Here is a 17,582-nt window from a genome sequence, read left to right as displayed (position 1 = left end):
CTCCAGAGGCACTGAGTCTCCCATCCCGTGGACATGGAGAGAACAGGCACAATGCCTCATCACTACTTCAATTCTCAGCTATTAATCCTTGTGGGTTTTTTCTTCCTTATCTCACAGAAATCACAGAACTTCCTCCTCTTATAACAGCTCCCTTCCTCCTCATGGGAAGAAAGGGCACAGTTAAGGATGTAATTTGTGGTTTGTGTCTTGTCTCTCACCTGCAAATCCTCCGGCTTCTGAATGTTCTGCAGGTCCCTTGTGAGCCTAGCTCACAACTCCTGCATGGATGTTGGTTCTTCAGGGCGAGTGAAATCCATGACTTGGGTTCTTCATTTTAGTCCTTCTCTGCACTCATGCACAGTCCAGGAGGAGTCTGGCTCTGTAAGGATTCCCTGCTTAGCTGATGTCCAAGTCTGATGCAGACTTTTTTTTTTCTCTCTTCTCAAGTTTCTCTGTATGTTTTCGGTTGTTTTTCATCACATTTTCCATTTTTCACTGTTCCTCATCCTCTACAAAAGGCCTCATCGATTTTCAGCCATGGTGCATACATATGGATGTGTATCCTTCAAAGGAGTGATATGGAACGCTACAAACATGCAGTTGTAGTGATGGTGATTATGGCTCTGAGGAGGCAATAAATTGTGACCAATTCCTATGATCAGCAGACGACCAGGGAATGATGTATCTAGTTTGCTGTAACAGCTCAGGTTGGCACTGAAATGAGATTGGCACCACTGACAGCAGTTTACTGGTGCTATTGCTTGTAAAACTCTCCACCTCTTTTACATGTTTTTTTGGATTTCTCAATGGTCTAATTTCTAAGCCACGCTGACAACAAAATAAAAAGGGGGAGCTTGTTTTTTAGTTTTCAATATGATAAGTTCTGCAATGTTTATCTTGCTTATTAACTCTTGAAGTGTTTATCAAGCCCTGTGCTGAAAGGTGATGACCTGAAGCAGGAAAGATTGATGTTTTTGTGGAGCAAGTGGTGCAGCATTAAAGAGCTCTTGATGGCCTCCAGGATGAATCTAGATGCTAATAATAAAACAACACAAAGCCAAAAAAACCCCACAAAATAAACCCAACAACAACCAACCCCAAAAAACCTGAACAAAAAATAACACAAGAGAAACCTAACAGAAGCTGAGCACCCCAAACCCCTCACTAAGTTTCAATATTTTTTTTTCTGTCAGTTTGAATGGTAGGTGATGCATAGCTAATCATAACTGTGCCAGCTAATCTGTCAGCTCTGTTTTATCTAGAAAGTACTGCCTTGTGCCCATAGAGGTTAAACTGCCTCTCTGCCTTCCTAAAATCTCTGTTCTCCATTGCTGTTCTAGAAGCTAAAATCCAGATGCCTGTGTGGTTTAATGGTTTAATAGATATGAATATATATATATATATATATATATATATATATATATTTAATTTCTTCTTCCTTCTGGAGCTTGGAAACTGAAATAGCCCAAGAGATTTATATTTGACTTTCTAGGTTTTCTGTAGTATTTCTGTGTTGATTTTCACTCCAGTTCACTCAGAGCTGCCTCAAACTTTGTCAGGAAAACTCAGTGGGTTCATATATAAACTTAGGACTAGGGCCCAAGAGATAGACGTAGCAGTAAGAGTTGCACAATTTCATGTAATTGTCCTGTTATACCAAAGAAATCCAGTGTCCCAATTGAATTTAACATCATGTCTATAAAAATAATTCTCTACCTGCCAAGAACTTCAATAGTGTGCCAATGTCTGGACAATATGGGTTGGTACATAATCTATTTTCTAGTAGTAAAACTTCCAGGGTCATTAATTGGAAAAGCAAAAGGAGAGATGTTTTAAATGTATTTGTTTTAGCAGCATTTTTCCTCTGTAAACAAAGCAAGAAAAGTTGTTTTATTTGACTGTTTCCATTTCTTTTGGCATGCAGAGGTCTTTAATTCATTTAGGGAATATTATTTAGCCTATGAATTCAATGTAGACAGTAAAATTGAGTTTATTATATGAAACTGAGTAGCAAATAATTTTTAATGTGTTTTCTGTACCTTTTATCAGTAACACTAGCATATGGTGTTTTTTAAATCAGAAATTAATTATGAAACCTTCTTTCCAGTCAAAATATAGGTGTTAAAAGCATGAATGAGAATTTAGGAAAACTAACCATAGTAAAAAAAGTTCTTTTAACCTAGGCAAAGTATTAGCAAGATATTCCACAAGATATTCTGCAAACCTCTTGAAGATAAAGAAAAGTACAGTGTGAGAAGCCTTTTTTTTTTTTAAATTAATATTTTTGTTCTTCGTGTAATTAATTCAGGCATTATTCTGGTATATAGGACATTTTTCTTCATCAACTCTTAATGTTATCACCTACCATATAAAAAGAAAGACTTTATAGTATAACTTTGTTATAATCAGAAAGGAACCTTAACCTTTTGCATGTGCAATACAATTCTAATCCTAATTTTGATTGTGTCAGTGACATGTTTACTTCAGCCTAGTGGGCGTAGGAGCTGCACAGTCATGGAGAAGCAGTGCAAAGTGTTCAATAAATGGGAAAAATAAAGGCACATACAGATACCAGATGCTTTGAGCTACAGTAAAATTGGAAGAAACTAAGATCCCATCAATATTTCTTTTAGCCTTTTGTCTCAATAGTCTTTTGTCTTGATTCATAAACATGATCTCTGCATTCATCTTTTTAAGCATTTGAAATCATCTAGTCTTCCAAAATGGACTGGGAGACTATTCTTTTCTGCCTTGTTTTTCCTAACACAGTTACAGTCATTATTAGATCTCCCCTGCCAAGTTTCTATTATATTCAACAACTGGACTTGGACTCATTTTCCCCACAAGGCAGTCTGCTGTGCTCATGGCCAAGCAATCAGGTCACCTTTTGAAACTACCAGTACAGTGTTTGATTGGCAGATATGTATATTAAAAATAATGTTCTCCTTATGGCTTTTATTTTCTGCTGTGTTCTAGTGTCTGTCTTCTCTTGATAGTTTGTTAAGTGTGTGAGCGTATGTACATGAAAGCAGTAGTGTCCCTGATCCCTTGCCCTACTTGTAATATTCCTCTCCCAGCTCTCCTTTTCAGAGCTGGTTATATGCTCAACCTTAAATGATGCCTTTCCAGCTCTTTTCAGCTGTACAAAGCTGCTCTGTTACCCTTCCAGCTCAGTTTGGAGCTTTCGTGCCTGCGAGCCAGGGCTCTGTCAGTTCAGTTCCCATCCTCAGCCTCGCACCCTCGCCCACCAGTGACATTACAGAGGAGTAGCAGGATGGATACTGCCTCTCCTGGCCTCTGCTCTGGTGATCTCTGACTGACACCCTGCTCCAGGCGGGGGGAAGCACAGGATTTTCTCCACATTGCAACATGAGGTTTGCTGGAGAAAAGCCTGGCTTCTGGAATGGCTCTGCAGGTGGATTCCTGAGGGGGTTTTGTATCTGCTGCTCAGGTCTTAGGGGTGAGTCTTTCTAAACTATGTTTAAGTGCCTGGAATAGTGCTGGGGTATACCCCGATACAGATAAAGGCAGAGGGTAACCCATAGGGGAACGCTGGTGTGGGAAGACAGTGCTAAAGGCAACCTTGCCCCCCATACATTGCAGCTGTGTTAATTATCAGAGTGCAGCCTTGCAGCCTTGCCCTCACAGCTATGGGAGTGATAAAAGAGTGAATTATGTGGGAGAGGAGTCGGTTGGAGTTGGCTGGCAGTCCTGTGAGGAGGAAGGGACAGACAGGGTTGGGTGGCCATGCTAGGGACAGGAAGCAGCAAGCTGGGACTACAGAAGGAAGAGAGAAAGAGCCAGAGCTGTGTGGAGTGACTCATGTGACTGCAACATAGAAAAGGTATGCAAGACTTTTAGATAACACTGTACTGATACTTGAGGCCCCCTGAAGTTTTTAAAGAAGAGCTCTTGATTGTTGTTGCCATCTCGATGATGACACATTGGGACCATAGAGATTATGGCCTTAATTTCTTCTTAGCTTCATATATTTGAAAGTAGAGTCAGACACAGCTCAGGTTAGCTTGTTCTGCTCCTGCTTATAGCCAGCTCTCAGACACTCCAGTGCAACGCTCTCAGAATCATGGGAATCTTGTGAGGGATTATTCCTACATGTGAAATCAGGCCTAAATATGAAATATAAGCATGAGTTTATTGACTGGAGTCAGCACCTTATTTTAATAAGTGTGAGGATAGTGGTGTAGGAAATTTAATGCTTCCCCTTTTTGCCCGTGGGTCCCCAAACAAGCAACCAGCCAAGATTCCTTCTTAGTTACAGATGGGATTTTCATTTTTTAAAAGATTTGGATAGCTACTTCCTACGCTAGTTCTGGGTTCTTCCCTCTCTATGCAATATGCTGGATTTTCCTTCAGTTTTATTGGACCTTCTGCTTGTCTTTTTTGGTTGGTTGCTGGTTGTTGCTATACTTTAGCACTGATATCCTAGGATAGCTTTAGTGCATGTCAGTACACACCCTCAGTATTTGCCATTTAGTTGTTTACTACATGGCAATCAACTAAAGAACAAATCACATTTAGTTTGGAAGAAAAGGTTAAGAAGGCACTTAAAATTTTTTGCAGAGGCTTTTTTTTTTTTTCTTTTAGAATTGTACTTTCTTTAAATGCTTTTAATGTCAGCTTCTGAAATAAGTAATCGATATTCATTTTTTTGGTAAGATTTTCATTGCAGTGACAGAGATGAGCCACAGAACCCTCTGCCTTGTGTCTAATTTGACAAAATAGAATTCAAAATAAAACTCTCAATTCTAGATGTTCATTAAAATTGTTCTCATCCTAATAAGCCAGATAAAGGGCAGAGAAATTATTGCTTAGTTCTTTCCCCTACACTTGCAAAGAAGATCCAAAGAAGGGTCTTTGTCACGTCATTGAAAAGATCATATCCCAATATTCTTTAAAGCTTTAATTTTCTCATTATCAGAATCTTCTTCCTGTTATCAAGGTTTCAGACCAGCAGCAATTTAAAAGCACCCTTTCACTATGGTACCTACCCACAGAGATGCAGGGATAAGCTTCTCACACTACTTTTTGTTCTGACTCATCCACTGCACATTGAAAACTCTGTTTCTCTTTATTCAGCTGGAGAATGCATTATTTTTCCTATCCCTAGCATTTTTAGAAATGGTATATTTTGCAGAAATCAGGATATATTTGTATTAAATATGAGTAGCATTTAAACCAGAAAAAAAAAGACTGGTGTTTCAATTTATTTCTATGGCCAAAAGGTAAGACATACTAATGAGCAGAAACAGTAGCAAAGTTATATATTTGACCCATTTATTCCTTCCAATGCAGGAAGTTCCTTTCTTTATGGGACTTTCAGATCTCAGCTTTATCAAACAGAAACATCTCAGTGCACCACAGGGCCCCTACAAACAAAATTTGACATTTATAAATGTCTCGAAACCAAAAGGGAATAGCAAACAAGTCTTTCAGTATGATTCAGCCTCCAATGTAAATAATGTCTTGCTTGGTTAGAAGAGGGTTTATCAGACCTTTTGTGAGGATACTGGGTCTGGCTGGGATGGAGTGAACTTCCCTCAACACAGCCCATAGAGGGCTGTGCTTTGGCCGAGTGGCCAGAGAAGGGCTGATACCACACCAAGGCTTTGGTTTGGCACCAAATTGTGCTTGCACAGCATCAAGGCTCCGTCTCCCACTCTGCCCTGCTCTCCTTATGCACATTCAATGCTGGGGGTGCATGAGGGGTCTGGAGGGATCACAGCTGGAGCATTCTACCCAAATTCACAGAGGGATATTTCATACCAGGTAATGTCATGCTCTCCAAGTAAAGCTCAGTGAAAAGGGTGAGGAACAAGGGTGTTCCTCTTCCCTACTGGATGTGCTGAAGCTCAACTTTCCAGCAAGTGGATAAACATCTTCCTGCCAATGGGAAACATTGAATTAATTCCTCTTCTTTGCTTGTGCATGCAGCTTTTGCCTTCCCTGTTAAACTGTCGTTTTCTTGATCTACATGTCTTCTCAATTTCCTTCTGTTTCCTTCCCACCCCACCAGAGAGCAGAGTGAGTGAGCAGTGGGGTGAACACTGGTTGGTTAAGACAAGCCCACCACAGCCAGTGTTACTGCCAGAATCAGTTTCACGTATTTCTGGACATACATGCTCAAGAAACAACTCTCCAATTTGTGGTGTGTGGTTTGGTTTTTTGTTTGGGTTTTTGTGGGTTTTTTTTTTTGCTTTTTTTTTTTTTTCCCTGCATGTGTAGAGGTTCTATGATTTAGTGATCAACTCCATACCTGCTGTTGCCATTCTGGTCAGTTTTAGATGCAGATAGAAGTTCCTGGATAAATGGAATGCAGATATAATAAAATCCTAAAACAGTATCTCCAGCGATATTTTTAAGGCTCAGTCATATGTTTCTCTGATGAATAGAAAGTGTCCAAGAACAGCTGCTGGATCACTTTGAGTTAGCTGGAGTGCTTGGCATTTCTGGCTAGAGAGGAGATTAATTACCCTGGAAGTATAAACAATTTGTAATAATAATAAGGGTAAATTTTAAGTTATGCTTATGATTGTGACTCCTAGGTCCTTCTGAGAGACTGAGATTTAACTTTAGCTCTCCCAATCACTAGACAAAAATACATTTAGGGTTCTTGTAACTTACACTCTTTCAAAAATACACTTCACAAAACATATGTTCAGACTATTTGCAAATAGTGGATCCCTTGCAAAGGTAATTTCAGAGTCAAGATGTGTGGGAAATCTGAGTAGTTATGGACATTTTCTACTGAATTAATTTATTAGATACTGATCCAATACTGTGGTAGCACAAGGCTAGAAACGCTTCCATGTCTCCCTGTTCCCAAAAGTTTATCAACACATGAAAAAATGGACAAGCTATAATGAAGGCTCAATAAAACAGTATTTGTTGTGAGGGGCTTAGCAGCCACAGCTCTCTCACCTTCAGCAGAAGTTGGAGATGCTAAAAAGTCCTGGAAATGTGTTAGTTCACCCCACTTGGCAGCTTCTCAGAAAAAAAAAAAGGGCTTTGCAGTTTGTCTGCTCTTGGTTAACAGTGATTCCTACAATTTATATTATTCATACCCTTTCGAACACTCCTGCATCTGCTGTTTTGCCTAATGTTTTGATTTTGAAAGACAGTTGTCTGCCAGGGAAAGCTAGAGCTTCCCTTGGAATGGAGAGTGCAAACCCTCTCTTTCTAAATTATTATAATTTTGCAATTAGGGGCTTTCAGGCAAAGATACAGGAACAGGAGTAACAGTTCTTTACTAGGAATATTAAAAAAACAAACAAACAAAACCCAAAAAAACAAACAAACAAAACACCAAAAATAGCCCACCCCCAATGCAGTAGTACAAACAAACACACAAGAAAGCAAAAAAAACCTGGAAAAAACCCTGACAATGTCAGGGATATGACCTGGCACCTTGTTGGTCAGTGTGTTGGAAGCATTCCAAACAAGTCCTCCTGGAGTAACAGATGTGGTTCTGTGGAGTAGAGATGGTCCTGTAGAAAGTCCAGTGATGATGAGATGGGTCTGGGCTTCCTCTGGGATCCAGTGAGAGAACTGGATCCCTTGTGTCCTTCAGTCCCAGTTTTTATCCAGCTGAGAACAGCTGGCTCCTCCCTCACTGTGTGGAGCGTCTCACAATGGGATGATGGAATGTGTCATGTCATTGGTGGGCACTAAAGGCCCATTATCTGGAGATGTCCCCTGGAGGATGGAGGGGTGGTGAAAGAGATAAGAAACACTGCCCCACCTGGATTTAATGGCTGGGCCATTGTCAGAAGACACCTGCCCCCCTTCCCTCCTGGAGTTACAAGGGAATGATAAAACATCTCCCCCAAAAAAAGCTTCCAACAGATGAAATACAATACACATTTTTAGGTTACATAACCCAAATCACCTAACTGACGCATTCATGAGTCACAAGACCAGCTACTAACCAGAATCATAAACACTGCCCTGGTGACTGCACATGCAGGGGACAGCAGGACAAAATCCCAGCAGCACTGCTGCGGTTTGCATGCAGTGACAGAGGAACGCACACCACTTTTCCACTTTGTGCAGGGAGATCAGGGCACTGTAATGCCGTGCCTTGGATATCCAAGGGCTTGGGTGTTCAGGGTTTTCATTTCCAGCAGGAAGAGAGAACTAGAGGGGGTTTTAATCTTCATCTTGGAGCCATCAGATTGAACAATAAATGACCAGCCCCAGAACACACAAAGTGTTTGTGGCAGAGCATAGAATTATGCTCTAGTGTCTTGTGAACCAGATTAATGCCTTTCTTAGTGGATTGCCCTTCTTTTAATCAACTGAGACACCTTAGCATTGAGTCAAAATGGAATAAGCAACAAGCAAATGCACCATGGGTGCTTTTTATTTAGTAACAGTCATGAATAATTAACTGAAGAAATGACAAAAAGACATCACACTTTTTCTTAAAAATTAATTATAGTTAGTAGATATTTTAAGCTGTTATATTGAGTGCCTAAGACAATTACATGACCTGTGCTGTTGTGACAGCAAGGAAAAAAAGACAAAGTAACAACTCAAGTAAAAGAACTTAAGAGTTCTAAATAAGGAAAGAAGCCTAGCAAAATAATGGTGTTTTATTAATAATCTTAATTTATATACCCATAAACAGAATTTTAAATTAACTATTCTTTGGAAGAAAGCAAAAAAAGTTCTGAAATTTTGTGTAAAGACATTGATTTTGATGAAAATCCAAACCGTGGACAATAATTTGCAACGCTTCGCTTAATTTTTGGCTTAATTTCTTCCATGACTGTTTCAGCTCACCAAAGGTAACTTGCATCAGAAAAGCCTGAAATCTGAGTTATGGGTGGTGTTATATGAAGCAATTAAACGTTGAAATGCTGCAAGAGCTGTCTGAAGGGCTGCTTTTAACAGAGCTTTTCCAGAGTTCAGCTGTTGGCTTGGCCTAGACACATTATGGCAGTTTTAGGATGTAATGTATATAATATAATGTAATAAATAGTTACATTATTTATCGTGGTGCCTCAGTGTTGGTGTCACTCCTTTATTTGAAAATGAACACTTGAACCCTTCCAGTGTTATTCAAGCTGATGTTGTTCAGTGTTTGTGAGCATGGTTGGGTGCATGGAATGAACATCTGTAATTTGGAGGAGAAATTGCTTTCCCTCCTTGCTTTGGCACACCCAGACACAAAGTACTCCCTACTCAAGGCCGGTTTTACACTCTGAGGAAATACTGAGGGTGGTAGGGGACTGCTTTTTACCTTTCTAGAGAGAACAAGGCTGTGCTCTCTCTGGAACCTCATTTTGAAAGAGCTTTGTAGACTGTGTGTGAGGAAATGTGTATACGTGCTACCAGACACACAGATTGCATGTGTAGTGATTCCTGCTCCCTCAATTCTACAAACTTCTCCAAAGAGTTGAGAACTGAGTCCCTTCATAGGGTGTCTCCATTCCTTCTAAAGGTTGTTTCAACAAAGTGATATTAAATTCACTGCTGACATGTTAATCAGCTGAGTTAGGCATTTGGACCAAGAAAGCACATCAGATCTCTCCTACAGACTTTTGAGAAGAATATTCCTATGTCAAAGGATGAATAAACTGAGGGTTATCAGCATAGGAGGCACCCTGGGAAATGACAGGTACTGAAAACACCAATTATCTTATTATAATTTAATTATCTTAGGAGACCTATGCACTGCTTTAGAACAGTGGGGTAACTTCTTTATGGTCTTCAATTATTGTTTTTAACAATTACTGAGAAGCTACAGTGAAACTGAGCAGGTTTATATTGCTTAGCTGGAAACAGAAATTATATTTAATCAAGTTCCAGGCTAGAAAGTTTACTGATGTTCTTAGTGAGAACATAAGTGGAATAACACAGAAAGCCTTAGCAAGAAATTTGTGGAGCTTTCACATTTTTCTGACAGTTCTGCAATCCAGAAGAGCTTCCTGTCCAGGCTGCTCAAGATTAATTGTGCCTGAAAGCAATAGAAAATGGATATTTAGCTTTGCATATTACTGCTTATCAAATACAAAATACTCAAAATGTTTTCTCTATCTCCAAAGAGTAAGCAGTTGGCAATATCCTTTTCCTGGTTACATTTCATATTCTTCAGTGTTAGTAAATCAAAAAGCTTCTACTTTATATTGCACATATAAGTTGCCATACACTCATTCATACATGAATTTATATAAGGAAATACAGTTAAAATGTCTAAAATTTGGAAATGGCAGAACACCTCCATTGACAATGTACCACCCTCCCTGCCCCGAGCACTTATGCATCCCTGTCACCTAATGTCTGAATATTAAAAAAAAAACCCAACCCAAAATTAATATCTCCTCTATTAATATTTCCATCAATTATTATTTCCTCTACAGGACTTTGGCCCCAGCTAACATGCAGATGCCTCAATAATGAAGTGGAACAATGGGATTTTTTATTTTTTTTTAATTTTTTTTTTAACTGAATCCCTTTTCCTTGTTCATTTCAGAGCTGACAGATGGATAGTGGATTAGGCAGGGAAGTGTAGGAACAGAAATGTGACTTCGTTTTCCTGAGAAATTTGGTTCTATACCTGTCCCTTCTGAGAACTCTGAATGCAATGATTTGAGACTGATATGTTCTTTATCTTTGACTGCCTGGTCTGTACCTCTAGGTCTGCTCTGCAAAATATTGAAAGGTTCAGTTGCTGGCAAAGTCCATGAGAACTAATCTATCAATATGTAAGCTCTTCTGTAATGCTTAAACACCATTTTAACAGTCTGAAGTATTTCACATTGGACACCCAATATCTGTGGGCTACCTATATCTCAGCTCTCTATCTCCTAAATGGAAATAATGCCTTCAAATTTCATGTGGTTCTTCAATGATGAATTAATTGTCTGCAAAGCATTCAGATTTTGGGGTGATGAGGATCATAGAAAACCCCTGGAGGAAATTAATAATTTTGTTTTCAGAGTAGGGCTGGAACAGTGTTTTTTTAAAATAAGACCAAGGGCAACATATTGAACAATGAGGCTAAGAAAAATATTGAACAGCTGCTAATTAAGTCCTTTTAATGCACTAAGTAGTAGTATTCTTGAGAGAACTGAATGTGTGATCCTGTAATTAAAAACTCCATTCCATATGAAAAAAGTGGCCAAATTAAGGTCATGCTGCTAACCTGGATTCTGTCCATTTCTAATTTTTGGCAGCTTTGGAGTCATGATCATAATTTTTGAGAGAAAATGCTGTGTGACTGTAGCAGAAAACCAGAATCAATGGCATGGTCTTGTCACCTACTTCATGCACAAACAGAATTGGGACCTGAAGTGTTTCTCTTCTCCATGAATTAACTAAGTAAAGAACAGCAGCAGTGGGATATTCTCCTCCTGGACCAACACCAAAATGGGATGAAATACATGTTTTCTTAAACAGTTTTGAGTTTCAAAAATTTTGAGGTTTGGGATTTCAGGGTGAGGAAAAAGGTTGCACAATCTTTCACATCACCCCCAAACACCTTTAACCTTTTATCTGGCTCCTCCCTCCAGTACACCTTGTCTTCTTTTCTGATTATTTTCTCAGTTTTCTTGCCAAACCTGTCCTTGCTCTCTATTCAGTTCATGTTGTATCTCTCACATCTGCTGCCTACTTTCTGTATCACGGAAAAAATCCCAGTTCAAATAGTTTAAAACAAAATATGATCAAAGTGATTTATTGATTTGTTAATGCCAGGTCAGGAAATATACTTTCAAGATCAAGTTCAATAACACAGTTCTAGACATATACAAATGTTGATATACACCTGCACATTTCTAAATACCCTCCCAGAGCTGATGCCTAAAAGTCACAACCACACACACGTGTGTGTGCTCGTCCCTTGGCATTGTCCCTTCCTTCAGGAAAACCGGATGGCCAGCACAATGCTTGGTTACTATTTAATCTGGCTGATGGTTGTTTTCCTTTTAACAGGATTAGTGTAGGACTAAATGTGTTTTTAGGCAGTTTGGAACGTTGATTAGCACACATTCTTATAGTCATGTTTTTGTCTTGACAACAGTTGTTATTCAGACTGTGTCAGCAAGGGTGACCTATGTGAGCAGCTTCTTATCACAACTACTTTTTGCCTCCTGGGAGCCTTATCTGAGCCTCCTTGTACCTAGTCTCAGCTTTGTAACATGCTCCTCCCTGCAACCCCTCTGATTCCCATCACTTCCACATCACTTTTCCTGACCATGCTTTTCTTCATTATCCAGGCAGACCCTCTGCTGAAAGCTATGATGAAAAATGCCTTTGGGAGTGGGAAATAATCCAATCTGGTGGGGAAAAAAAATCCTCTCTGCATCAGACAGTGAATGTCCTTCCACCCACATGATGGCAGAGAAGCAGAACACTGTTAATATAAGCATTTTTGAATGTAATCAATAAATTGAAGCAGAATCTACACTTAGCTGTGGGCTTTGACTGCTGATAGCACAGTAGTATCATAATCATACCCCAAACTCGATTTTACTGCCTGCAGTTGCATCATGTGACTGCAGAAGAACTCCAAAGGCACAGTCATGGGAGACTTCTGCCTTGTTTTTGTGTACTGCTTCAGAGGAACAGAAAATAGCAAAAGGCGCCTTCTGCTGAGCCCACAGGGAGAAGATGAATGGCCAGCCTGACCAGAAGCTCTCTGTCCTGTTTCCAGACCACTCATTTTTCTGGTCACCCATGATAAATAGCAGCAGCTGATTTCATATTGTTGGGGTTTTTTTTCCAAGGGGCCTTGATTTTGTAGAACTGCAGGAGTAAATAAGGCCATTTAAACAGGTTTTTTTCAGTCTCTGCATGTGACTTCCAGCAGGAGTCTGCAGAATTCATCAGTATTTTGTGGGCCAGCACCACTCCTGTTTGAAAAGGACTAATCCTAAATCACTGAGTTAAGCAATGCAAAAACTAAATGCAGAAGTCTGCATCAAAATTGTAGTGGAAGAAACTCAATTTTTTAAAATCTGTTAATTAATTTTGCTTTCAGGAGCTCAAGCAGAACAAAAAAAGAATGGTAATCCTAAAACCTCACCTATCCCCAAAACAGAGACAAGACCTGGGATGTTCCTTTGTATAAAGACCTGGGACCAATTGGGTAACTTTTGGAGATTTAGTTTCTGGCCATCTCCCAAACACTTCACAAACTGCCCCTTCCAAGTAGCGTCTTCTATTTCTCTCTCTCTCTCTCTCTCTCTTTTTTTTTTTTTTTTTTTTTTTTTTTTTTTTTTTTTTTTTTTTTTTTTTAAGTTCTGATGCATGAAACAGTCTTTATGTCTCATATAAAAAATAATTGCACATTACACCAAATACAAGAAGATCAACATATTCATTAAACAAAGAAAGGCAGAAAATAATAAAATAACAATGTTTTCCTAACTGTTCTGCCACTCTCCAGACAGCAAGATATCTTTCTTAAGTCAAAACATCAGAAGATGAAGCCTTACCTCACAGTAAATACATCTTTGTACTGCCTGTGGATATTTTTTAAAATTGTTTTCCCCAAGTGATTTCTGTACAAGTGAGATTTATCTGTCTGTGTTTGGTATACATGGGGAACATTCAGGAGTCCCTCCAGCTCTCGCACTCTTTGGAGAAAGAGAGATATTTTGTTAAGAATGACTACTGAAGTTATTGAACTTCACTATTGTAAGGTTTTAAAAGTATATTTTTCTTTTTAATGTGGTTAGTACATTGAAAAAAAATGTACACTGCATTAACATTTGACAAGTAAAATCAATTTACTGGCAGGAAAAGGGCAAATCCAAGGTCTGTATATATGGAATAAGCAAGTGGATGACATTTTAAAGGCTGCACCTTCTTAAATCCTTTAGCCAGGTCTCACTGCATACCTGGGGATTAAAATTACTTACATGCAAGTTTACTATGCAACTTTAAGAATATGTGTTCTGTGATGTCCCAGTTCTTACTGACCTCTTGTAAATCAGTATAAACAGCTAGGAATTGAAATCTTAAAAAGTAAAACAGTGAATAACACACTTTCATTAAATCCTGATTTTTTTTTTTTCCCCCATAGACCTCAGATAAATTGTTTTCACACAACAAAGTACTGGCTGATGAACAAGCAGCTGAGTTGTGGCTAATAGCGCTGAATGGTTTGAAGAATGTTGTTGTGTACTGCCTGACCTACATTTGAACTACTTACAGCCTGGGAAGGGGGAGAGGATTATACTCAGTATTCAATAGTTTCTAAAGCAAATCATATCTGGTACTCTTTGTTCTCCGTGTAAACAACGTGTAAGAAAATCTTACACAGGAATCCTGTCTTTCTAGGGAAAGTAGTGACAGTAGGCAAAGAATTTCTTCAAATTGTTTTCTATTCTTTATGGTACCAATGCCAGTTAGACCAAAATTTAATAGCTGTTAGCCTTTGTGGCTCTGCATGTTGTTTGCTAATGCTGTCCTGGAGGAAGCTAAATTAAATGGTAGACAGCATGGGGCAGCAAGGAGGACTCTCATCTACTTCACAGAGTAAGATGGGGAAAGTCAGTGCAAGATATCCTGGGAAAAAGTTTTAGATGAAAATGAAAATTACTGTTGGCTTAGCTGCACCACCAAATACATAAAGTAAATGATGAAATTTAGAGAGAGCACTAAAACTTTTAACAGGTAGAAATAGATTGCAGAAAACATCTAATAGAGTGAGACTGATTAAGTATATTTAAATTCACTTAATAACCATTTCAGCTCAGCTGAGATTGCAAAGTGAGCTGAATCTTCTGTTTTCCAGACATAAATGTTCAGTGATGTCTGACTGCTAGGGTAGACTCAGCACAGAGTTGTGCATGGTTAGAGGATAACACTGCAAAAGCAGGTTTCAAGCAATTCAGTGGAAGCAAAGTATAAACTTCACAGGTCGTTGAGCACATTGGATTTCAGACTCCTTCCAATGGAAATGATGATATATATCTGTATGTAGTAGGCTCAGTGATCATCACCTGCATTTAGTTTACTTAAGTCCAATTTCATAGATGTTTTGTCTTTAATCAGGAAGGAGATACTGAATCTAGTTGAGTGACCCATTGTTACGTGGCTTGAGTGCTGCAGACCTAATATTTCATGAAAGAAATATCATGGAATCTCACCCCCATGGCAGGGAAAGGCTCCTTGAGGCTACATATCAACCACAATCTTTGCTCCCATTCATGAAACAGACGTGAAGGTTCAGGTTTGGAAATTCTGTTAGGAATTGTCCTGTTGAGTGTTGTAGAGCCTACAATTAGAGAGATGGTTTAATCAACACCTCCTCACAGCCACGCATTAAGGAATTTACATATGTAGGCATGCATATAGCTACACAGACTGGGGAGAATTATGTTCCTTAACATGATCCTAACAGGTAACCTGAGTCATACAGAAATGACAGGAAGTTAAATGCCTTGTATAAACTTACAACTTGGACTGCAGAATATTTTTCAATTTATCCTTTTTGCCAGATAGGACCGGATCAATCTGTTCATTTCTTTAATTCCAACATATACAAAATCCCTGAAACTGGACAGAAGTTGTATTTGTATCAGTGGCCCTCACTGAATTAGCACAGTTCCCTTCAATGGTAAGCTCCTTAAAAGAGTGAGCAGTTCTGGAGAGGAAAGGAACCTGAAATAATCACTTCTTTTGAACAGAAATAACTGTGGCTCCTGTGCTTTGGTGTGACCTTCATGCTGTCAGGATGTATTAAGTGTACTGTGAGGTTTACCAGACGAGACCTCTGGGGACTTTGGTAAAAGGATGCCTAAGCTGTGAATTTCTGACAGCCTTAGGCACTGAACCATGCACCGCAGCCAACTTGGTGGCCTATCTCAGCATGCACAGCTGCAAAACTTTCAGTATCTATGCTTTAGCTTTGTGTTGACAGCTTTGGTGCCTGTGCATGCTCAAGCACTCTAGCAGAAAAGCAGGGGTGTGGTGGTTTGGTTTTGTTTTGTTTTGTTTTTTTTTGTTTGTTTTGCTTTGTTTTGTTTTGTTTTGTTTTTTGAATCCCGTCAGAGTTAAAGCACATGAATGATGCCTAGAATGAAATTGAAGTGCCACAATTCCTTTGTGAGGCTCTGCATAATTTCTCTGGAATGAAACTTTCCTCTTTCATTAGGAATGTCTGTCAGTATGAAAAAGATTTAAAGGTCATTGGTTTGCAAAATGGTATTATCAGAATTTCAAGGTTGGTAGAGCAAGTCTCGCTGAGGAAGGTGAAAGGAAAGGATGAAACATCTTAATTCTACCTGCAGGGTCCTCGAGTTCCTCCAGTGCTCCTCTGCTTTGGTCTGTGCAGAACTCTTCTGATCGACTAGAACTTTGCACCTTGTGGCTTTTGAGAAGGAACACACAACAAAGATTACAGCAATGTATACAGCTCACACTTCACTGCAAAGATAAGGGGAATCTGGGGCTTTTGATTTTCTGGAGATTATGCAGACCAAAAATTAATGGCAACCTCATAATTGATAACAAAGAAAAAATTTAAGACACGCGTGTTTTATGGAGATACATATCCCACTGAATTTCAGTCAGTGTCTTCTGCAGTTTAGTCAATCATTACTCTTTTGAGATGCTTCAAAATGTGAAGGAAGTACATTAGCAATGATTTGTGTAAATAGCAAATTCGTAACTTCAGTTCAGATACTATGCTACAATATGATATCAACTCTCTGTGAATGAATATATTAATTTAATAGAAAAGGAGGAAGTCCTTTGGAAGAAAGAATACAATTGGGTATATGGAAAACTGAAGCTGAAGACAAGTATGATTAAAAAGGGTTTTGCCCACTTTATCTTTCGAACGTGGATGGATGGGTCTAAAGTCTTCAGCTGTTGTTATAGTACAAGTATTAAATAATTTACTTTTATAGATCACACTTTATAATGTTATTATCCAAAGTCAGAGTTATGCAAATGGGCTACAAACGGACTTTTTCTCAGCTGTTAACATCAGTATAAAGAATAAATGTGAGTATGAGTCACATTCCGTGTTGTACTGAAAGGTCAATTAATATGAAGATCACCATTCTAAAGTATAACTCCATATAAGGTCTCTTAAGTGAGGTCTATTTTCTGTGAAGAAAATCTATTTGTATAACTGTCAGCATTCAAAGAAGTGGCTTTTAAGGCCTAGTATTTATGTACTGCTGGGCCTTAAAAAAAAGAAAAAAAAAAGGCAATGTCTCACAAACTGTGTAACTTATCAAAAGGGCAATACGTCTGTCTTCATTCTAAAATTACTGATGTGCTACCTTGACATTAGGGTGGCTCTGTTGTTGTTTTATCCACTTTTTTCCTGTCTTTCTGTAAGCCTTCTGTACAAGGAGTTTTGTTGCTTTAGAGAAAGCAGGCAAGAGAGCAGCTGAATCCAGTGGGACTTTTATTCTTGCATTGTTTTCATAGGGAAGGTATATAAAAATGGACTTTGGGTATGAAGAAGATACATTATTTATTATTACTGTGGAAGGAATTGTGAATGCTCTGTTTGATTGTTCCTTCTGGTTTAAAACCAGGAGAAGAGGTGATTTTTTGTTGAGTTGTCTTAGTTTTTTGGACTACCTGTTTATATT

Source organism: Hirundo rustica, chromosome 2 (genome assembly GCF_015227805.2).
Source record: "Hirundo rustica isolate bHirRus1 chromosome 2, bHirRus1.pri.v3, whole genome shotgun sequence".
Classification (NCBI taxonomy): Eukaryota; Metazoa; Chordata; class Aves; order Passeriformes; family Hirundinidae; genus Hirundo; species Hirundo rustica.
This window is presented reverse-complemented; position numbering follows the sequence as displayed.